Below are 25,000 nucleotides of genomic sequence, written 5' to 3'. Positions count from 1 at the left end.
TACATATATCCTCCCCTCCTCCTAGATTACATATAGCCTCTATTCCTCCTAGATCACATATATCCCCCTCTCCTCCTAGATTACATATATCCTCCCTTCCTCCTAGATTACATTTATCCTCTATTCCTCCTAGATTACATATACCCTCCCTTCCTCCTAGATTACATATATCCTCCCTTCCTCCTAGATTACATATATCCTCCCTTCCTCCTAGATTACATATATCCTCCCTTCCTCCTAGATTACATAAAGCCTCTATTCCTCCTAGATTACATATATCCTCCCTTCCTCCTAGATTACATATATCCTCCCTTCCTCCTAGATTACATATATCTTCCCTTCCTCCTAGATTACATATATCCTCCCTTCCTCCTAGATTACATATATCCTCTATACCTCCTAGATTACATATATCCTCCCTTCCTCCTAGATTACATATATCCCCCCTCCTCCTAGATTACATATATCCTCCCTTCCTCCTAGATTACATATATCCTCTATTCCTCCTAGATTACATATCCTCCCTTCCTCCTAGATTACATAAAGCCTCTATTCCTCCTAGATTACATATATCCTCCCTTCCTCCTAGATTACATATATCCTCTATTCCTCCTAGATTACATATATCCTCCCTTCCTCCTAGATTACATATATCCCCCCCTCCTCCTATATTACATATATCCTCCCTTCCTCCTAGATTACATAAAGCCTCTATTCCTCCTAGATTACATATATCCTCCCCTCCTCCTAGATTACATAAAGCCTCTAATCCTCCTAGATTACATATATCCCCCTCTCCTCCTAGATTACATATATCCTCCCTTCCTCCTAGATTACATTTATCCTCTATTCCTCCTAGATTACATATATCCTCCCTTCCTCCTAGATTACATATATCCTCCCTTCCTCCTAGATTACATATATCCCCCCTCCTCCTAGATTACATATATCCTCCCTTCCTCCTAGATTACATATATCCTCCCTTCCTCCTAGATTACATATATCCTCCCTTCCTCCTAGATTACATATATCCTCCCTTCCTCCTAGATTACATATATCCTCCCTTCCTCCTAGATTACATATATCCTCCCTTCCTCCTAGATTACATATATCCTCCCTTCCTCCTAGATTACATATATCTTCCCTTCCTCCTAGATTACATATATCCTCCCTTCCTCCTAGATTACATATATCCTCTATTCCTCCTAGATTACATATATCCTCCCTTCCTCCTAGATTACATATATCCCCCCTCCTCCTAGATTACATATATCCTCCCTTCCTCCTAGATTACATATATCCTCTATTCCTCCTAGATTACATATATCCTCCCTTCCTCCTAGATTACATATATCCTCCCCTCCTCCTAGATTACATATATCTTCCCTTCCTCCTAGATTACATATATCCTCTATTCCTCCTAGATTACATATATCCTCCCTTCCTCCTAGATTACATATATCCTCCCCTCCTCCTAGATTACATATATCCTCCCTTCCTCCTAGATTACATATATCCTCCCTTCCTCCTAGATTACATATATCCTCCCTTCCTCCTAGATTACATAAAGCCTCTATTCCTCCTAGATTACATATATCCCCCCTCCTCCTCCTAGATTACATTCACCCTCCCTATTCATACCAAATACCAATACCAATTGTCTACAGCTCAGCGTTCAACACCATAGTGGCCTCCAAGCTCATCACTAAGCTAAAGACCCTGGGACTAAACACCTCCCTCTGCAACTGGATCCTGGACTTCCTGACGTGCTGCCCCCAGGTGGTGAGGGAAGGTAACAACACTTCTGCCACGCTGATCCTCAACATGGGCCTCTCAGGGGTGCGTGCTCAGTCCCCTCCTTTACTCCCTGTTCACCCACGACTGCGTGGCCAAACACGACTCCAACGACTCATTAAGTTTGCTGACGACACAACAGTTCACTGAAAACGATGAGCCAGCCTATAGGGAGGAGGTCAGAGACCTGGCAGTGTGGTGCCAGGAAAACAACCTCTCACTCAACGTCAAAAAATGGAAATGGAGGGCCAAGCACGCCCACATCCCACATCGATTGGGCTGTAGTGGAGCAGGTCGAGAGCTTCAAGTTCCTCAGTGTCCACATCACTAAGGATCTATCCTTGGCCCGCACACACCAACACAGTCGTGAAGAGAGCACGACAACGCCTCTTCCCCCTCAGGAGGCTGAATAGATTTGGCACGGGCCCTCAAATCTACAGTTCTACAGCTGCACCATCGAGAGCCTCTTGGCTGTCTGCAGTACTGTTTGGCAACTGCTAGGTATCCGACTTCAAGGCTCTACAAGAGGGTAATAAGGACGGCCCAGTACATCACCGGGGCCCGAACTCCCAGCCATCCACGGCCTCTATTAAAATAGTTAACCAAATAGCTGACCACCCTTTTTGCATTGTGACTATCACTTTATTCATAGTTATATGACCATATCTACCTCAATTACCTCGTACGTTTACTTGTGCGCCGAGCACCAATTTATCGTCACCCGTTGTTCATCTATTATAAATTGTAGTGAGTGTTTTACTTTCCTATTATTTCTCTATTTTCTTTCTCTCTGCGTTGTTGGTCCGTAAACATTACAAAGCATGTGAAGAATAATATTTGATTTCATTTGACATCCCCCTTCTCTCTCTCCCGCTTCTCTCTCTCTGCCTCTCTCTCCCCCTTCTCCCTCTCTGTCTCTCTCTCCCCCTTCGCTCTCTCTGCCTCTCTCTCCCGCTTCTCCCTCTCTGTCTCTCTCTCCCCCTTCGCTCTCTCTGTCTCTCTCTCCCCCTTCTCCCTCTCTGTCTCTCTCTCCCCCTTCGCTCTCTCTGCCTCTCTCTCCCGCTTCTCCATCTCTGTCTCTCTCTCCCCCTTCGCTCTCTCTGTCTCTCTCTCCCCCTTCTCCCTCTCTGTCTCTCTCTCCCCCTTCGCTCTCTCTGCCTCTCTCTCCCGCTTCTCCCTCTCTGTCTCTCTCTCCCCCTTCGCTCTCTCTGTCTCTCTCTCCCCCTTCTCCCTCTCTGTCTCTCTCTCCCCCTTCGCTCTCTCTGCCTCTCTCTCCCGCTTCTCCCTCTCTGTCTCTCTCTCCCCCTTCGCTCTCTCTGCCTCTCTCCCGCTTCTCCCTCTCTGTCTCTCTCTCCCCCTTCGCTCTCTCTGTCTCTCTCTCCCCCTTCGCTCTCTCTCCCTCTCCCTCTCCCTCTCTCTCTCTCTCTCTCTCTCTCTGCGTGGTTGTCATGGTGACAGCTTGTTCTCTTCACCAGTAACCTGCTGTTCATCAATCACTTAATTACCCATCTTTCCATCCTTCTATCCCTTCATCTCTCTGTCTCTCTATTTTCCTTCTGTTCAATCCATCCCCCCATGTCTATACCATCTCTATTCCCACATTAGTACTGTAGATATTTAAAAGTTATATTTAAAACAAAAAAAAAACATTTTAACTCACTACTGTAATTTTAAAAAAATTATAGTAATTATAGTAATAAGTCCTTTTGTGGGCAAAACCCAAACCCAGAAGAACAGAACAACAATCTAGAAATACACCAGGGGTGGAAAAAGAGAGCAACAGACCCGGCAGCAGGACAACAGACCTGGCAGCAGGACAACAGACCCGGCAGCAGGACAACAGAGCCGGCAGCAGGACAACAGACCCGGCAGCAGGACAACAGACCGGGGCAGCAGGACAACAGACCCGGCAGCAGGACAACAGACCTGGCAGCAGGACAACAGACCCGGCAGCAGGACAACAGAGCCGGCAGCAGGACAACAGACCCGGCAGCAGGACAACAGACCGGGGCAGCAGGACAACAGACCCGGCAGCAGGACAACAGACCGGGGCAGCAGGACAACAGAGCCGGCAGCAGAAGAACAGACCCGGCAGCAGGACAACAGACCCGGCAGCAGGACAACAGACCAGGGCAGCAGGACAACAGAGCCGGCAGCAGAAGAACAGACCCGGCAGCAGGACAACAGACCCGGCAGCAGGACAACAGACCCGGCAGCAGGACAACAGAGCCGGCAGCAGAGCCGGCAGCATAACAACAGACCCGGCAGCAGGACAACAGAGCCGGCAGCAGGACAACAGACCCGGCAGCAGAACAACAGAGCCGACAGCAGAACAACAGACCCGGCAGCAGAACAACAGACCCGGCAGCAGAACAACAGACCCGGCAGCAGGACAACAGACCCGGCAGCAGAACAACAGACCCGGCAGCAGGACAACAGAGCCGGCAGCAAAACAACAGACCCGGCAGCAGAACAACAGACCCGGCAGCAGGACAACAGAGCCGACAGCAGAACAACAGACCCGGCAGCAGAACAACAGACCCGGCAGCAGGACAACAGACCCGGCAGCAGGACAACAGACCTGTTTATAGCCTCGCTACTGTTTATAGCCTCTCTACTGTATATAGCCTCGCTACTGTTTATAGCCTCTCTACTGTATTTAGCCCCTCTACTGTATATAGCCCCTCTACTGTATATAGTCTCTCTACTGTATATAGTCTCTCTACTGTATATAGCCTCTCTACTGAATATAGTCTCTCTACTGTATATAGTATCTCTACTGTATATGGCTGCTCTACTGTATATAGTCTCTCTACTCTATATAGCCTCTCTACTGTATATAGTCTCTCTAATGTACATAGCCTCTCTACTGTATATAGCCTCTCTACTGTATATAACCTCTCTACTATATATAGCCTCTCTACTGTATAAAGCCCCTATACTGTATATAACCTCTCTACTGTATATAGCCCCTCTACTGTATATAGTCTCTCTACTGTATATAGCCTCTACTGTATATAGCCTCTCTACTGTATATAGTCTCTCTACTGTATATAGCCTCTCTACTGTATATAGCCTCTCTACTGTATATAGTCTCTCTACTGTATATAGTCTTTCTACTGTATATAGTCTCTCTACTGTATATGGCTTCTCTACTGTATATAGTCTCTCTACTGTATATAGCCTCTCTACTGTATATAGCCCCTCTACTGTACATAGCCTCTCTACTGTATATAGCCTCTCTACTGTATACAACCTCTCTACTGTATATAGTCTCTCTACTGTATATAGCCTCTCTACTGTATATAGCCTCTCTACTGTATATAGTCTCTCTACTGTATATAGTCTTTCTACTGTATATAGCCTCTCTACTGTATATAGCCCCTCTACTGTATATAACCTCTCTACTGTAAATAGCCCCTCTACTGTATATAGTGTCTCTACTGTATATAGTCTCTCTACTGTATATAGCCTCTACTGTATATAGCCTCTCTACTGTATATAGTCTCTCTACTGTATATAGCCTCTCTACTGTATATAGTCTCTCTACTGTATATAGCCTCTCTACTGTATATAGTCTCTCTGCTGTATATAGCCTCTCTACTGTATATAGCCCCTCTACTGTATATAGCCTCTCTACTGTATATAACCTCTCTACTGTATATAGCCTCTCTACTGTATATAACCTCTCTAATGTATATAGCCTCTCTGCTGTATATAGCCTCTACTGTATATAGCCTCTCTACTGAATATAACCTCTCTACTGTATATAGCCTCTCTGCTGTATATAGCCTCTACTGTATATAGCCTCTCTACTGTATATAACCTCTCTACTGTATATAGCCTCTCTACTGTACATAGCCCATCTACTGTATATAGCCTCTCTACTGTATATAGTCTCTCTACTGTATATAACCCCTCTACTGTATATAACCTCTACTGTATATCGTCTCTCTACTGTATATAGCCTCTCTACTGTATATAGCCTCTCTACTGTATATAACCTCTCTACTGTATATAGCCTCTCTGCTGTATATAGCCTCTACTGTATATAGCCCCTCTACTGTATATAGTCTCTCTACTGTAAATAGTCTCTCTACTGTATATAGCCTCTCTACTGTATATAGTCTCTCTACTGTATATAGTCTCTCTACTGTATATAGTCTCTCTACTGTATATGGCTTCTCTACTGTATATAGTCTCTCTACTGTATATAGCCCCTCTACTGTACATAGCCTCTCTTCTGTATATAGCCTCTCTACTGTATATAACCTCTATACTGTATATAGCCTCTCTACTGTATATAGCCCCTCTACTGTATATAACCTCTCTACTGTATATAGCCCTTCTACTGTATATAGTCTCTCTACTGTATATAGTCTCTCTACTGTATATAGCTTCTACTGTATATAACCCCTCTACTGTATATAACCTCTACTGTATATAGTCTCTCTACTGTATATAGCCTCTCTACTGTATATAGCCTCTCTACTGTATATAACCTCTCTACTGTATATAGCCTCTCTGCTGTATATAGCCTCTACTGTATATAGCCCCTCTACTGTATATAGTCTCTCTACTGTAAATAGTCTCTCTACTGTATATAGCCTCTCTACTGTATATAGTCTCTCTACTGTATATAGTCTCTCTACTGTATATAGTCTCTCTACTGTATATGGCTTCTCTACTGTATATAGTCTCTCTACTGTATATAGCCCCTCTACTGTACATAGCCTCTCTTCTGTATATAGCCTCTCTACTGTATATAACCTCTATACTGTATATAGCCTCTCTACTGTATATAGCCCCTCTACTGTATATAACCTCTCTACTGTATATAGCCCTTCTACTGTATATAGTCTCTCTACTGGATATAGTCTCTCTACTGTATATAGCTTCTACTGTATATATCCTCTCTACTGTATATAGTCTCTCTACTGTATATAGCCTCTCTACTGTATATAGTCTCTCTACTGTATTTAGCCTCTCTACTGTATATAGTCTCTCTGCTGTATATAGCCTCTCTACTGTATATAGCCCCTCTACTGTATATAGCCTCTCTACTGTATATAACCTCTCTACTGTATATAGCCTCTCTGCTTTATATAGCCTCTACTGTATATAGCCTCTCTACTGTATATAACCTCTCTACTGTATATAGCCTCTCTGCTGTATATAGCCTCTACTGTATATAGCCTCTCTACTGAATATAACCTCTCTACTGTACATAGCCCCTCTACTGTATATAGCCTCTCTACTGTATATAGCCTCTCTACTGTATATAACCTCTCTACTGTATATAGCCTATCTACTGCATATAACCTCTCTACTGTATATAGCCTCTCTACTGTATATAACCTCACTACTGTATATAGCCTCTCTACTGTATATAACCTCTCTACTGTATATAGTCTCTATACTGTATATAACCTCACTACTGTATATAGCCTCTCTACTGTATATAACCTCACTACTGTATATAGTCTCTCTAATGTATATAACCTCACTACTGTATATAGCCTCTCTACTGTATATATCCTCTCTACTGTATATAGCCTCTCTACTGTATATAGCCTCTCTACTGTATATAGCCTCTCTACTGTATATATCCTCTCTACTGTATATAGCCTCTCTACTGTATATATCCTCTCTACTGTATATAGTCTGTCTACTGTATATAGCCTCTTTACTGTATATAGCCTCTCTACTGTATATAGCCTCTCTACTGTATATAATCTCTCTACTGTATATAGCCTCTCTACTGTATATAGCCTCTCTACTGTATATAGCCTCTCTACTGTATACAGCCTCTCTACTGTATATAGCCTCTCTACTGTATATAGCCTCTCTACTGTATATAGTCTCTCTACTGTATATAGTCTATCTACTGTATATAGTCTGTCTACTGTATATAGCATCTCTACAGTATATAGCCTCTCTACTGTATATAGCCTCTCTACTGTATATAGCCTCTCTACTGTATACAGCCTCTCTACTGTATATAGCCTCTCTACTGTATATAGCCTCTCTACTGTATATAGTCTCTCTACTGTATATAGTCTCTCTACTGTATATGGCTTCTCTACTGTATATAGTCTCTCTACTGTATATAGCCTCTCTACTGTATATAGCCCCTCTACTGTACATAGCCTCTCTTCTGTATATAGCCTATCTACTGTATATAACCTCTCTACTGTATATAGCCCCTCTACTGTATATAGCCTCTCTACTGTATATAGCCTCTCTACTGTATATAGCCTCTACTGTATATATCCTCTCTACTGTATATAGCCTCTCTACTGTGTATAGCCTCTCTACTGTATATAGCCTCTCTACTGTATATAGCCTCTCTACTGTATATAGCCTCTCTACTGTATATAGCCTCTCTACTGTATATAGTCTCTCTACTGTATATAACCTCTCTACTGTATATAGCCTCTCTACTGTATATATCCTCTCTACTGTATATAGCCCCTCTACTGTATATAGCCTCTCTACTGTATATAGCCTCTCTACTGTATATAGCCCCTCTACTGTATATAGCCTCTCTACTGTATATAGCCTCTCTACTGTATATAGCCCCTCTACTGTATATAGCCTCTCTACTGTATATAGCCTCTCTACTGTATATAGCCTCTCTACTGTATATAGCCTCTCTACTGTATATAGTCTCTCTACTGTATATAACCTCTCTACTGTATATAGCCTCTCTACTGTATATATCCTCTCTACTGTATATAGCCCCTCTACTGTATATAGCCTCTCTACTGTATATAGCCTCTCTACTGTATATAGCCCCTCTACTGTATATAGCCTCTCTACTGTATATAGCCTCTCTACTGTATATAGCCCCCCTACTGTATATAGCCTCTCTACTGTATATAGCCTCTCTACTGTATATAGCCTCTACTGTATATATCCTCTCTACTGTATATAGCCTCTCTACTGTGTATAGCCTCTCTACTGTATATAGCCTCTCTACTGTATATAGCCTCTCTACTGTATATATCCTCTCTACTGTATATAGTCTCTCTACTGTATATAGCCTCTCTACTGTATATAGTCTCTCTACTGTATATAGCCTCTCTACTGTATATAGCCTCTCTACTGTATATAACCTCTCTACTGTATATATCCTCTCTACTGTACATAGCCCCTCTACTGTATATAGCCTCTCTACTGTATATAGTCTCTCTACTGTATATAGCCTCTCTACTGTATATAGTCTCTCTACTGTATATAGCCTCTCTACTGTATATATCCTCTCTACTGTATATAGTCTCTCTACTGTATATAGCCTCTCTACTGTATATAGTCTCTCTACTGTATATAGCCTCTCTACTGTATATAGCCTCTCTACTGTATATAACCTCTCTACTGTATATATCCTCTCTACTGTACATAGCCCCTCTACTGTATATAGTCTCTCTACTGTATATAGCCTCTCTACTGTATATAGCCTCTCTACTGTATATAGCCTCTCTACTGTATATAACCTCTCTACTGTATATATCCTCTCTACTGTATATAGCCTCTCTACTGTATATAGCCTCTCTACTGTATATAGCCTCTACTGTATATATCCTCTCTACTGTATATAGCCTCTCTACTGTATATAGCCTCTCTACTGTATATAGCCTCTCTACTGTATATATCCTCTCTACTGTATATAGCCTCTCTACTGTATATAGCCTCTCTACTGTATATAGCCTCTCTACTGTATATAACCTCTCTACTGTATATAGCCTCTCTACTGTATATAGCCTCTCTACTGTATATAGCCTCTCTACTGTATATAACCTCTCTACTGTATATAGCCTCTCTACTGTATATATCCTCTCTACTGTATATAGCCCCTCTACTGTATATAGCCTCTCTACTGTATATAGCCTCTCTACTGTATATTGCCCCTCTACTGTATATAGCCTCTCTACTGTATATAGCCTCTCTACTGTATATAGCCTCTACTGTATATAGCCTCTCTACTGTATATAGCCTCTCTGCTGTATATAGCCTCTCTACTGTATATAGCCTCTCTACTGTATATAGCCTCTCTACTGTATATAGCCTCTCTACTGTATATAGCCTCTCTACTGTATATAGCCTCTCTACTGTATATAGTCTCTCTACTGTATATAACCTCTCTACTGTATATAGCCTCTCTACTGTATATATCCTCTCTACTGTATATAGCCCCTCTACTGTATATAGCCTCTCTACTGTATATAGCCTCTCTACTGTATATAGCCCCTCTACTGTATATAGCCTCTCTACTGTATATAGCCTCTCTACTGTATATAGCCCCTCTACTGTATATAGCCTCTCTACTGTATATAGCCTCTCTACTGTATATAGCCTCTACTGTATATATCCTCTCTACTGTATATAGCCTCTCTACTGTGTATAGCCTCTCTACTGTATATAGCCTCTCTACTGTATATAGCCTCTCTACTGTATATATCCTCTCTACTGTATATAGTCTCTCTACTGTATATAGCCTCTCTACTGTATATAGTCTCTCTACTGTATATAGCCTCTCTACTGTATATAGCCTCTCTACTGTATATAACCTCTCTACTGTATATATCCTCTCTACTGTACATAGCCCCTCTACTGTATATAGCCTCTCTACTGTATATAGTCTCTCTACTGTATATAGCCTCTCTACTGTATATAGTCTCTCTACTGTATATAGCCTCTCTACTGTATATATCCTCTCTACTGTATATAGTCTCTCTACTGTATATAGCCTCTCTACTGTATATAGTCTCTCTACTGTATATAGCCTCTCTACTGTATATAGCCTCTCTACTGTATATAACCTCTCTACTGTATATATCCTCTCTACTGTACATAGCCCCTCTACTGTATATAGTCTCTCTACTGTATATAGCCTCTCTACTGTATATAGCCTCTCTACTGTATATAGCCTCTCTACTGTATATAACCTCTCTACTGTATATATCCTCTCTACTGTATATAGTCTCTCTACTGTATATAGCCTCTCTACTGTATATAGCCTCTCTACTGTATATAGCCTCTCTACTGTATATAGCCTCTACTGTATATAGTCTCTCTACTGTATATAGCCTCTCTACTGTATATAGCCTCTCTACTGTATATTGCCTCTCTACTGTATATAGCCTCTCTACTGTATATAGCCTCTCTACTGTATATAGTCTCTCTACTGTATATAGCCTCTCTACTGTATATAGCCTCTCTACTGTATATAACCTCTCTACTGTATATAGCCTCTCTACTGTATATAGCCTCTCTACTGTATACAGCCTCTCTACTGTATATAGCCTCTCTACTGTATATAGCCTCTCTACTGTATATAGCCTCTCTACTGTATATAGCCTCTCTACTGTATATAGCCTCTCTACTGTATATAGTCTCTCTACTGTATATAGCCTCTCTACTGTATATATCCTCTCTACTGTATATAACCTCTCTATTGTATATAGCCTCTCTACTGTATATAACCTCTCTATTGTATATAGCCTCTCTACTGTATATAACCTCTCTACTGTATATAACCTCTCTATTGTATATTGCCTCTCTACTGTATATAACCTCTCTATTGTATATAGCCTCTCTACTGTATATAGTCTCTCTACTGTATATAGCCTCTCTACTGTATATAACCTCTCTACTGTATACAGCCTCTCTACTGTATATAGCCTCTCTACTGTATATAGTCTCTCTACTGTATATAGCCTCTCTACTGTATATAGCCTCTCTACTGTATATAGCCTCTACTGTATATAGCCTCTCTACTGTATATATCCTCTCTACTGTATATAACCTCTCTATTGTATATAGCCTCTCTACTGTATATAGCCTCTACTGTATATAGCCTCTCTACTGTATATAGCCTCTCTACTGTATATAGCCTCTACTGTATATAGCCTCTCTACTGTATATAGCCTCTACTGTATATAGCCTCTCTACTGTATATATCCTCTCTACTGTATATAACCTCTCTATTGTATATAGCCTCTCTACTGTATATAGCCTCTCTACTGTATATAGCCTCTCTACTGTATGTAGCCCCTCTACTGTATATAGCCTCTCTACTGTATATAGCCTCTCTACTGTATATAGCCTCTCTACTGTATATAGCCTCTACTGTATATAGCCTCTCTACTGTATATATCCTCTCTACTGTATATAACCTCTCTATTGTATATAGCCTCTCTGCTGTATATAGCCTCTACTGTATATAGCCTCTCTACTGTATATATCCTCTCTACTGTATATAGCCTCTCTACTGTATATAGCCTCTACTGTATATAGCCTCTCTACTGTATATAGCCTCTACTGTATATAGCCTCTCTACTGTATATATCCTCTCTACTGTATATAACCTCTCTATTGTATATAGCCTCTCTACTGTATATAGCCTCTCTACTGTATATAGCCTCTCTACTGTATGTAGCCCCTCTACTGTATATAGCCTCTCTACTGTATATAGCCTCTCTACTGTATATAGCCTCTCTACTGTATATAGCCTCTCTACTGTATATAGCCTCTCTACTGTATATAGCCTCTCTACTGTATATAGTCTCTCTACTGTATATAACCTCTCTACTGTATATAGCCTCTCTACTGTATATATCCTCTCTACTGTATATAGCCCCTCTACTGTATATAGCCTCTCTACTGTATATAGCCTCTCTACTGTATATAGCCCCTCTACTGTATATAGCCTCTCTACTGTATATAGCCTCTCTACTGTATATAGCCCCTCTACTGTATATAGCCTCTCTACTGTATATAGCCTCTCTACTGTATATAGCCTCTACTGTATATATCCTCTCTACTGTATATAGCCTCTCTACTGTGTATAGCCTCTCTACTGTATATAGCCTCTCTACTGTATATAGCCTCTCTACTGTATATATCCTCTCTACTGTATATAGTCTCTCTACTGTATATAGCCTCTCTACTGTATATAGTCTCTCTACTGTATATAGCCTCTCTACTGTATATAGCCTCTCTACTGTATATAACCTCTCTACTGTATATATCCTCTCTACTGTACATAGCCCCTCTACTGTATATAGCCTCTCTACTGTATATAGTCTCTCTACTGTATATAGCCTCTCTACTGTATATAGTCTCTCTACTGTATATAGCCTCTCTACTGTATATATCCTCTCTACTGTATATAGTCTCTCTACTGTATATAGCCTCTCTACTGTATATAGTCTCTCTACTGTATATAGCCTCTCTACTGTATATAGCCTCTCTACTGTATATAACCTCTCTACTGTATATATCCTCTCTACTGTACATAGCCCCTCTACTGTATATAGTCTCTCTACTGTATATAGCCTCTCTACTGTATATAGCCTCTCTACTGTATATAGCCTCTCTACTGTATATAACCTCTCTACTGTATATATCCTCTCTACTGTATATAGTCTCTCTACTGTATATAGCCTCTCTACTGTATATAGCCTCTCTACTGTATATAACCTCTCTACTGTATATAGCCTCTCTACTGTATATAGCCTCTCTACTGTATACAGCCTCTCTACTGTATATAGCCTCTCTACTGTATATAGCCTCTCTACTGTATATAGCCTCTCTACTGTATATAGCCTCTCTACTGTATATAGTCTCTCTACTGTATATAGCCTCTCTACTGTATATATCCTCTCTACTGTATATAACCTCTCTATTGTATATAGCCTCTCTACTGTATATAACCTCTCTATTGTATATAGCCTCTCTACTGTATATAACCTCTCTACTGTATATAACCTCTCTATTGTATATAGCCTCTCTACTGTATATAACCTCTCTATTGTATATAGCCTCTCTACTGTATATAGTCTCTCTACTGTATATAGCCTCTCTACTGTATATAACCTCTCTACTGTATACAGCCTCTCTACTGTATATAGCCTCTCTACTGTATATAGTCTCTCTACTGTATATAGCCTCTCTACTGTATATAGCCTCTCTACTGTATATAGCCTCTACTGTATATAGCCTCTCTACTGTATATATCCTCTCTACTGTATATAACCTCTCTATTGTATATAGCCTCTCTACTGTATATAGCCTCTACTGTATATAGCCTCTCTACTGTATATAGCCTCTCTACTGTATATAGCCTCTACTGTATATAGCCTCTCTACTGTATATAGCCTCTACTGTATATAGCCTCTCTACTGTATATATCCTCTCTACTGTATATAACCTCTCTATTGTATATAGCCTCTCTAAATCAAATCAAATCAAATCAAATTTTTATTTGTCACATACACATGGTTAGCAGATGTTAATGCGAGTGTAGCGAAATGCTTGTGCTTCTAGTTCCGACAATGCAGTAATAACAAGTAATCTAACTAACAATTCCAAACTACTGTCTTGTACACAGTGTAAGGGGATAAAGAATATGTACATAAGGATATATGAATGAGTGATGGTACAGAGCAGCATAGGCAAGATACAGTAGATGGTATCGGGTACAGTATGTACAAATGAGATGAGTATGTAAACAAAGTGGCATAGTGTAGTATAAAGTGGCTAGTGATACATGTATTACATAAGGATACCGTCGATGATATAGAGTACAGTATATACGTATGCGTATGAGATGAATAATGTAGGGTAAGTAACATTTATATAAGGTAGCATTGTTTAAAGTGGCTAGTGATATATTTACATCATTTCCCATCAATCCCATTATTAAAGTGGCTGGAGTTGAGTCAGTGTCAGTGTGTTGGCAGCAGCCACTCAGTGTTAGTGGTGGCTGTTTAACAGTCTGATGGCCTTGAGATAGAAGCTGTTTTTCAGTCTCTCGGTCCCAGCTTTGATGCACCTGTACTGACCTCGCCTTCTGGATGATAGCGGGGTGAACAGGCAGTGGCTCGGGTGGTTGATGTCCTTGATGATCTTTATGGCCTTCCTGTGACATCGGGTGGTGTAGGTGTCCTGGAGGGCAGGTAGTTTGCCCCCGGTGATGCGTTGTGCAGACCTCACTACCCTCTGGAGAGCCTTACGGTTGAGGGCGGTGCAGTTGCCATACCAGGCGGTGATACAGCCCGCCAGGATGCTCTCGATTGTGCATCTGTAGAAGTTTGTGAGTGCTTTTGGTGACAAGCCGAATTTCTTCAGCCTCCTGAGGTTGAAGAGGCGCTGCTGCGCCTTCTTCACGATGCTGTCTGTGTGAGTGGACCAATTCAGTTTGTCTGTGATGTGTATGCCGAGGAACTTAAAACTTGCTACCCTCTCCACTACTGTTCCATCGATGTGGATAGGGGGGTGTTCCCTCTGCTGTTTCCTGAAGTCCACAATCATCTCCTTAGTTTTGTTGACGTTGAGTGTGAGGTTGTTTTCCTGACACCACACTCCGAGGGCCCTCACCTCCTCCCTGTAGGCCGTCTCATCGTTGTTGGTAATCAAGCCTACCACTGTTGTGTCGTCCGCAAACTTGATGATTGAGTTGGAGGCGTGCGTGGCCACGCAGTCGTGGGTGAACAGGGAGTACAGGAGAGGGCTCAGAACGCAACCTTGTGGGGCCCCAGTGTTGAGGATCAGCGGGGAGGAGATGTTGTTGCCTACCCTCACCACCTGGGGGCGGCCCGTCAGGAAGTCCAGTACCCAGTTGCACAGGGCGGGGTCGAGACCCAGGGTCTCGAGCTTGATGACGAGCTTGGAGGGTACTATGGTGTTGAATGCCGAGCTGTAGTCGATGAACAGCATTCTCACATAGGTATTCCTCTTGTCCAGATGGGTTAGGGCAGTGTGCAGTGTGGTTGAGATTGCATCGTCTGTGGACCTATTTGGGCGGTACGCAAATTGGAGTGGGTCTAGGGTGTCAGGTAGGGTGGAGGTGATATGGTCCTTGACTAGTCTCTCAAAGCACTTCATGATGACGGATGTGAGTGCTACGGGGCGGTAGTCATTTAGCTCAGTTACCTTAGCTTTCTTGGGAACAGGAACAATGGTGGCCCTCTTGAAGCATGTGGGAACAGCAGACTGGTATAGGGATTGATTGAATATGTCCGTAAACACACCGGCCAGCTGGTCTGCGCATGCTCTGAGGGCGCGGCTGGGGATGCCATCTGGGCCTGCAGCCTTGCGAGGGTTAACACGTTTAAATGTCTTACTCACCTCGGCTGCAGTGAAGGAGAGACCGCATGTTTTCGTTGCAGGCCGTGTCAGTGGCACTGTATTGTCCTCAAAGCGGGCAAAAAAGTTATTTAGTCTGCCTGGGAGCAAGACATCCTGGTCCGTGACTGGGCTGGGTTTCTTCCTGTAGTCCGTGATTGACTGTAGACCCTGCCACATGCCTCTTGTGTCTGAGCCGTTGAATTGAGATTCTACTTTGTCTCTGTACTGGCGCTTAGCTTGTTTGATAGCCTTGCGGAGGGAATAGCTGCACTGTTTGTATTCGGTCATGTTACCAGACACCTTGCCCTGATTAAAAGCAGTGGTTCGCGCTTTCAGTTTCACACGAATGCTGCCATCAATCCACGGTTTCTGGTTAGGGAATGTTTTAATCGTTGCTATGGGAACGACATCTTCAACGCACGTTCTAATGAACTCGCACACCGAATCAGCGTATTCGTCAATGTTGTTATCTGACGCAATACGAAACATCTCCCAGTCCACGTGATGGAAGCAGTCTTGGAGTGTGGAGTCAGCTTGGTCGGACCAGCGTTGGACAGACCTCAGCGTGGGAGCCTCTTGTTTTAGTTTCTGTCTGTAGGCAGGGATCAACAAAATGGAGTCGTGGTCAGCTTTTCCGAAAGGGGGGCGGGGCAGGGCCTTATATGCGTCGCGGAAGTTAGAGTAACAATGGTCCAAGGTCTTTCCTCCCCTGGTTGCGCAATCGATATGCTGATAAAATTTGGGGAGTCTTGTTTTCAGATTAGCCTTGTTAAAATCCCCAGCTACAATGAATGCAGCCTCCGGATAAATTGTTTCCAGTTTGCAGAGAGTTAAATAAAGTTCGTTCAGAGCCATCGATGTGTCTGCTTGGGGGGGGATATATACGGCTGTGATTATGATCGAAGAGAATTCTCTTGGTAGATAATGCGGTCTACATTTGATTGTGAGGAATTCTAAATCAGGTGAACAGAAGGATTTGAGTTCCTGTATGTTTCTTTCATCGCACCATGTCACGTTAGTCATAAGGCATACGCCCCCGCCCCTCTTTTTACCAGAAAGATGTTTTTTCCTGTCTGCGCGATGCGTAGAGAAACCTGTTGGCTGCACCGCTTCGGATTGCGTCTCTCCAGTAAGCCACGTTTCCGTGAAGCAAAGAACGTTACAGTCTCTGATGTCCCTCTGGAATGCTACCCTTGCTCGGATTTCATCAACCTTGTTGTCAAGAGACTGGACATTGGCAAGAAGAATGCTAGGGAGTGGTGTGCGCTGTGCCCGTCTCCGGAGTCTGACCAGTAGACCGCCTCGTTTCCCTCTCTTTCGGAGTCGTTTTTTTGGGTCGCTGCATAGGATCCACTCCTTTGTCCTGTTTGTAAGGCAGAACACAGGATCCGCGTCGCGAAAAACATATTCTTGGTCGTACTGATGGTGAGTTGATGCTGATCTTATATTCAGTAGTTCTTCTCGACTGTATGTAATGAAACCTAAGATGACCTGGGGTACTAATGTAAGAAATAACACGTAAAAAAACAAAAAACTGCATAGTTTCCTAGGAACGCGAAGCGAGGCGGCCATCTCTGTCGGCGCCGGAAGTCTACTACTCTACTGTATATAGCCTCTCTACTGTATATAGCCTCTCTACTGTATGTAGCCCCTCTACTGTATATAGCCTCTCTACTGTATATAGCCTCTCTACTGTATATAGCCTCTCTACTGTATATAGCCTCTACTGTATATAGCCTCTCTACTGTATATATCCTCTCTACTGTATATAACCTCTCTATTGTATATAGCCTCTCTGCTGTATATAGCCTCTACTGTATATAGCCTCTCTACTGTATATATCCTCTCTACTGTATATAGCCTCTCTACTGTATATAGCCTCTACTGTATATAGCCTCTCTACTGTATATAGCCTCTACTGTATATAGCCTCTCTACTGTATATATCCTCTCTACTGTATATAACCTCTCTATTGTATATAGCCTCTCTACTGTATATAGCCTCTCTACTGTATATAGCCTCTCTACTGTATGTAGCCCCTCTACTGTATATAGCCTCTCTACTGTATATAGCCTCTCTACTGTATATAGCCTCTCTACTGTATATAGCCTCTCTACTGTATATAGCCTCTCTACTGTATATAGCCTCTCTACTGTATATAGCCTCTCTACTGTATATAGCCTCTCTACTGTATATAGCCTCTCTACTGTATATAGTCTCTCTACTGTATATAGCCTCTCTACTGTATATAGCCTCTCTAATCTGTATTGACTCTCTACTGTATATAGTCTCTCTACTGTATATAGCCTCTCTACTGTATATAGCCTCTCTACTGTATATAGCCTCTCTACTGTATATAGCCTCTACTGTATATAGCCTCTCTACTGTATATAACCTCTCTACTGTATATAGTCTCTCTAATGTATATAGCCTCTCTACTGTATATAGTCTCTCTACTGTATATAACCTCTCTACTGTATATAGCCTCTCTACTGTATATAGCCTCTCTACTGTATGTAGCCTCTCTACTGTTTATAGCCTCTCTACTGTATATAGCCTCTCTACTGTATATAGCCTCTCTACTGTATATAGCCTCTCTACTGTATATAGCCTCTCTACTGTATATAGCCTCTCTACTGTATATAGCCTCTCTACTGTTTATAGCCTCTCTACTGTATATAGCCTCTCTACTGTATATAGTCTCTCTACTGTATATAGCCTCTCTACTGTATATAGCCTCTCTAATCTGTATTGACTCTCTACTGTATATAGTCTCTCTACTGTATATAGCCTCTCTACTGTATATAGCCTCTCTACTGTATATAGCCTCTCTACTGTATATAGCCTCTCTACTGTATATAGTCTCTCTACTGTATATAGCCTCTACTGTATATAGCCTCTCTACTGTATATAACCTCTCTACTGTATATAGTCTCTCTAATGTATATAGCCTCTCTACTGTATATAGTCTCTCTACTGTATATAACCTCTCTACTGTATATAGCCTCTCTACTGTATATAGCCTCTCTACTGTATATAGCCTCTCTACTGTTTATAGCCTCTCTACTGTATATAGCCTCTCTACTGTATATAGTCTCTCTACTGTATATAGCCTCTCTACTGTATATAGCCTCTCTACTGTATATAGCCTCTCTACTGTATATAGCCTCTCTACTGTATATAGCCTCTCTACTGTATATAGCCTCTCTACTGTATATAGCCTCTCTACTGTATATAGCCTCTACTGTATATAGCCTCTCTACTGTATATAGCCTCTACTGTATATAGCCTCTCTACTGTATATAGCCTCTACTGTATATAGCCTCTCTACTGTATATAGCCTCTCTACTGTATATAGCCTCTCTACTGTATATAGCCTCTCTACTGTATATAGCCTCTCTACTGTATATAGCCTCTCTACTGTATATAGCCTCTACTGTATATAGCCTCTCTACTGTATATAGCCTCTACTGTATATAGCCTCTCTACTGTATATAACCTCTCTACTGTATATAACCTCTCTACTGTATATATCCTCTACTGTATATAACCTCTCTACTGTATATAGCCTCTCTACTGTATATAACCTCTCTACTGTATATAGCCTCTACTGTGTATAGCCTCTCTACTGTATATAGCCTCTCTACTGTATATAGCCTCTCTACTGTATATAGCCTCTCTACTGTATATAGCCTCCCTACTGTATATAGCCTCTACTGTATATAGCCTCTCTACTGTATATAGCCTCTACTGTGTATAGCCTCTCTACTGTATATAGCCTCTCTACTGTATATAGCCTCTCTACTGTATATAGCCTCTCTACTGTATATAGCCTCTCTACTGTATATAACCTCTCTACTGTATATAGCCTCTCTACTGTATATAGCCTCTCTACTGTATATAGCCTCTCTACTGTATATAGTCTCTCTACTGTATATAGCCTCTCTACTGTATATAGCCTCTCTACTGTATATAGCCTCTCTACTGTATATAGCCTCTCTACTGTATATAGCCTCTCTACTGTATATAGCCTCTCTACTGTATATAGCCTCTCTACTGTATATAGCCTCTACTGTATATAGCCTCTCTACTGTATATAGCCTCTCTACTGTATATAGCCTCTCTACTGTATATAGCCTCTCTACTGTATATAGCCTCTCTACTGTATATAGCCTCTCTACTGTATATAGTCTCTCTACTGTATATAGCCTCTCTACTGTATATAGCCTCTCTACTGTATATAGTCTCTCTACTGTATATAGCCTCTCTACTGTATATAGCCTCTCTACTGTATATAGCCTCTCTACTGTATGTAGCCTCTCTACTGTATATAGCCTCTCTACTGTATATAGCCTCTCTACTGTATATAGCCTCTCTACTGTATATAGTCTCTCTACTGTATATATCCTCTCTACTGTATATAGCCTCTACTGTATATAGTCTCTCTACTGTATATAGCCTCTCTACTGTATATAGCCTCTCTACTGTATATAGCCTCTCTACTGTATATAGCCTCCCTACTGTATATAGTCTCTCTACTGTATATAGCCTCTCTACTGTATATAGCCTCTCTACTGTATATAGCCTCTCTACTGTATATAGCCTCTCTACTGTATACAGCCTCTACTGTATATAGCCTCTCTACTGTATATAGCCTCTCTACTGTATATAGCCTCTCTACTGTATATAGCCTCTCTACTGTATATAGTCTCTCTACTATATATAGCCTCTCTACTGTATATAACCTTTCTACTGTATATAGCCTCTCTACTGTATATAGCCTCTCTACTGTATATAGCCTCTCTACTGTATATAGCCTCTCTACTGTATATAGCCTCTCTACTGTATATAGTCTCTCTACTGTATATAACCTCTCTACTGTATATAGCCTCTCTACTGTATATAACCTCTCTACTGTATATAACCTCTCTACTGTATATAGCCTCTCTACTGTATATAACCTCTCTACTGTATATAACCTCTCTACTGTATATAGCCTCTCTACTGTATATAGTCTCTCTACTGTATATAGCCTCTCTACTGTATATAACCTCTCTACTGTATATAGCCTCTCTACTGTATATAGTCTCTCTACTGTATATAGTCTCTCTGCTGTATATAGCCTCTCTACTGTATATAACCTCTCTACTGTATATAGCCTCTCTACTGTATATAACCTCTCTACTGTATATAGCCTCTCTACTGTATATAGTCTCTCTACTGTATATAACCTCTCTACTGTATATAGCCTCTCTACTGTATATAGCCTCTCTACTGTATATAGTCTCTCTACTGTATATAGTCTCTCTGCTGTATATAGCCTCTCTACTGTATATAGCCTCTCTACTGTATATAGCCTCTCTACTGTATATAGCCTCTCTACTGTATATAGCCTCTCTACTGTATATAGTCTCTCTACTGTATATAGCCTCTCTACTGTATATAGCCTCTCTACTGTATATAGCCTCTCTACTGTATATAGCCTCTCTACTGTATATAACCTCTCTACTGTATATAGTCTCCACTATTGGTTAGAGGCTGTAAGTTGTTATTTATTAAGGTTAAAATCAGCATTCAGGGCTTGAACCAAACAGTTTAAATCTGATCTTAGATCTGTTAGTTAGGGATAGGTTCCAAATCTCTGATCTATATTATCTGATCCTAGAGCTGTTAGTTAGGCTCCATATCTCTGCCTTTAATTATTTGTTTTTCTTATCTCTTATCTCTCTCTCATCTCTTATCTCTTACATTATTTTTTAGGTATTTTCTTAAAACTGCATTGTTGGTTAAGGGCTTGTAAATTAGTATTTCACTGTGAGGTCTACTACACCTGTTGTATTCAGCATTTCACTGTGAGGTCTACTACACCTGTTGTATTCAGCATTTCACTCTAAGGTCTACTACACCTGTTGTATTCAGCATTTCACTGTAAGGTCTACTACACCTGTTGTATTCGGCATTTCACTGTAAGCTCTACTACACCTGTTGTATTCAGCATTTCACTGTAAGGTCTACTACACCTGTTGTATTCAGCATTTCACTGTAAGGTCTACTACACCTGTTGTATTCAGCATTTCACTGTAAGGTCTACTACACCTGTTGTATTCAGCATTTCACTGTGAGGTCTACTACACCTGTTGTATTCAGCATTTCACTGTGAGGTCTACTACACCTGTTGTATTCAGCATTTCACTGTGAGGTCTACTACACCTGTTGTATTCAGCATTTCACTGTGAGGTCTACTACACCTGTTGTATTCGGCATTTCACTGTAAGGTCTACCTACACCTGTTGTATTCAGCATTTCACTGTGAGGTCTACTACACCTGTTGTATTCAGCATTTCACTGTGAGGTCTACTACACCTGTTGTATTCAGCATTTCACTGTGAGGTCTACTACACCTGTTGTATTCGGCATTTCACTGTAAGGTCTACTACACCTGTTGTATTCAGCATTTCACTGTGAGGTCTACTACACCTGTTGTATTCTGCATTTCACTGTAAGGTCTACTACACCTGTTGTATTCAGCATTTCACTCTAAGGTCTACTACACCTGTTGTATTCAGCATTTCACTGTAAGGTCTACTACACCTGTTGTATTCGGCATTTCACTGTAAGGTCTACTACACCTGTTGTATTCAGCATTTCACTGTAAGGTCTACTACACCTGTTGTATTCAGCATTTCACTGTAAGGTCTACTACACCTGTTGTATTCAGCATTTCACTGTAAGGTCTACTACACCTGTTGTATTCAGCATTTCACTGTAAGGTCTACTACACCTGTTGTATTCGGCATTTCACTGTAAGGTCTACTACACCTGTTGTATTCAGCATTTCACTGTGAGGTCTACTACACCTGTTGTATTCGGCATTTCACTGTAAGGTCTACTACACCTGTTGTATTCAGCATTTCAGTATTTCACTGTAAGGTCTACTACACCTGTTGTATTCGGCATTTCACTGTAAGATCTACTACACCTGTTGTATTCAGCCTTTCACTGTAAGGTCTACTACACCTGTTGTATTCAGCATTTCCCTGTGAGATCTTCTACACCTGTTGTATTCAGCATTTCACTGTGAGGTCTTCTACACCTGTTGTATTCAGCATTTCACTGTAAGGTCTACTACACCTGTTGTATTCAGCATTTCACTGTAAGGTCTACTACACCTGTTGTATTCGGCATTTCACTGTAAGGTCTACTACACCTGTTGTATTCAGCATTTCACTGTAAGGTCTACTACACCTGTTGTATTCAGCATTTCACTGTGAGGTCTTCTACACCTGTTGTATTCAGCATTTCACTGTAAGGTCTACTACACCTGTTGTATTCAGCATTTCACTGTAAGGTCTACTACACCTGTTGTATTCAGCATTTCACTGTAAGGTCTACTACACCTGTTGTATTCAGCATTTCACTGTGAGGTCTTCTACACCTGTTGTATTCAGCATTTCACTGTAAGGTCTACTACACCTGTTGTATTCAGCATTTCACTGTCAGGTCTACTACACCTGTTGTATTCAGCATTTCACTTTAAGGTCTACTACACCTGTTGTATTCAGCATTTCACTGTAAGGTCTACTACACCTGTTGTATTCAGCATTTCACTGTGAGGTCTACTACACCTGTTGAATTCAGCATTTCACTGTAAGGTCTACTACACCTGTTGTATTCAGCATTTCACTGTGAGGTCTACTACACCTGTTGTATTCAGCATTTCACTGTAAGGTCTACTACACCTGTTGTATTCAGCATTTCACTGTGAGGTCTACTACACCTGTTGTATTCAGCATTTCACTGTAAGGTCTACTACACCTGTTGTATTCAGCATTTCACTGTAAGGTCTACTACACCTGTTGTGTTCAGCATTTCACTGTGAGGTCTACTACACCTGTTGTATTCAGCATTTCACTGTGAGGTGAATGTGAGTAAACTTTGATTTGATTTGTGATTGCACATCTGTTTTTTATTTAGTTATGTGTGTGTGTGTGTGTGTGTGTGTGTGTGTGTGTGTGTGTGTGTGTGTGTGTGTGTGTGTGTGTGTGTGTGTGTGTGTGTGTGTGTGTGTGTGTGTGTGTGTGTGTGTCTGTGTGTGTGTGTGTGTGTGTGTGTGTGTGTGTGTGTGTAACAGTCATACTTTACCTTTTCTGTCAGTGTCACTCCAAGCTCCAAATCATCTTCCAGATCAGCTGTGTAGATTCCAGCTCCAGGTGTTTTCTCCTGTGTGTATCAGCTGTGTAGATTCCAGCTCCAGGTGTTTTCTCCTGTGTGTATCAGCTGTGTAGATTCCAGCTCCAGGTGTTTTCTCCTGTGTGTATCAGCTGTGTAGATTCCAGCTCCAGGTGTTTTCTCCTTTGTGTATCAGCTGTGTAGATTCCAGCTCCAGGTGTTTTCTCCTGTGTGTATCAGCTTCGTCTGTACAAAATATGTCTCCCTTCCAACACACATCAAAGAGGGGAATTTGTGGTCTGAGTCACACACTCCACGATCCCATTATATCATTTAGTTCCAGGGGAAGAAAAAATATTTTCATTCCCATTCAATCCCATTATTCAGAAACTCACTAAATGAGGAGCAGTCTTTCCTGTTTGCCATATCCTGTTAGGGGAATCTTGTGGGGATGTAATATCATGGAACGTAGGATAGACAGATCTCGATCGGGCAGTATGTCAATCTATTTCCTCCTTCTCCTCTGTCTCTCTCTCTCCTTTCCTTCAGTCGTTTCCTCCCTCTCCTCTGTCTCTCTCCTCCTTTCCTTCAGTCGTTTCCTCCCTCTGTCAGCAGCCCTCTTCTATCCTTCCTGGAGTTCCACATCCCAGTACCGTTAACTTTTCTGGAATATTCCTTCTTCATATTGTATATAATAATACATTATGTTTTTCACCACCAAAGATTCCTGATTCCTGGTTCCTGTTCCTGGTTCCTGGTTCCGGTTCCTGGTTCCTGGTTCCTGGTTCCCTTGGTGGGTCGAATCACGAGCCGGATAGAAAGAGGAAGGAGGTGGTTCTTGTTGTTGTTCATCTGTAATAGAGCAGGAGAAAAAATCATGTGTGTGTGTGTGTGTGTCTACGTG

The 25,000-nt window shown here is 41.5% G+C and overlaps 1 protein-coding gene across 1 annotated transcript in view; it reads right to left on the bottom strand.

Annotated features, from left to right (window-relative positions):
• LOC139379246 (leucine-rich repeat and fibronectin type-III domain-containing protein 4-like) overlaps nt 1-25,000 on the bottom strand; it is a 91,349-nt gene that overhangs the window by 64,869 nt on the left and 1,480 nt on the right. The window contains exon 2 of the mRNA XM_071122044.1: nt 24,070-24,948. The gene's annotated coding sequence lies outside the window, so the exon portion shown is untranslated. The remainder of the gene's footprint in view (nt 1-24,069; nt 24,949-25,000) is intronic.

The sequence above is a fragment of the Oncorhynchus clarkii genome, chromosome 21 (assembly GCF_045791955.1).
Source record: "Oncorhynchus clarkii lewisi isolate Uvic-CL-2024 chromosome 21, UVic_Ocla_1.0, whole genome shotgun sequence".
NCBI lineage: Eukaryota > Metazoa > Chordata > Actinopteri > Salmoniformes > Salmonidae > Oncorhynchus > Oncorhynchus clarkii.
Note: the sequence above shows the minus strand (reverse complement) of the source record. Positions and strands in the feature narration are given on the sequence as shown.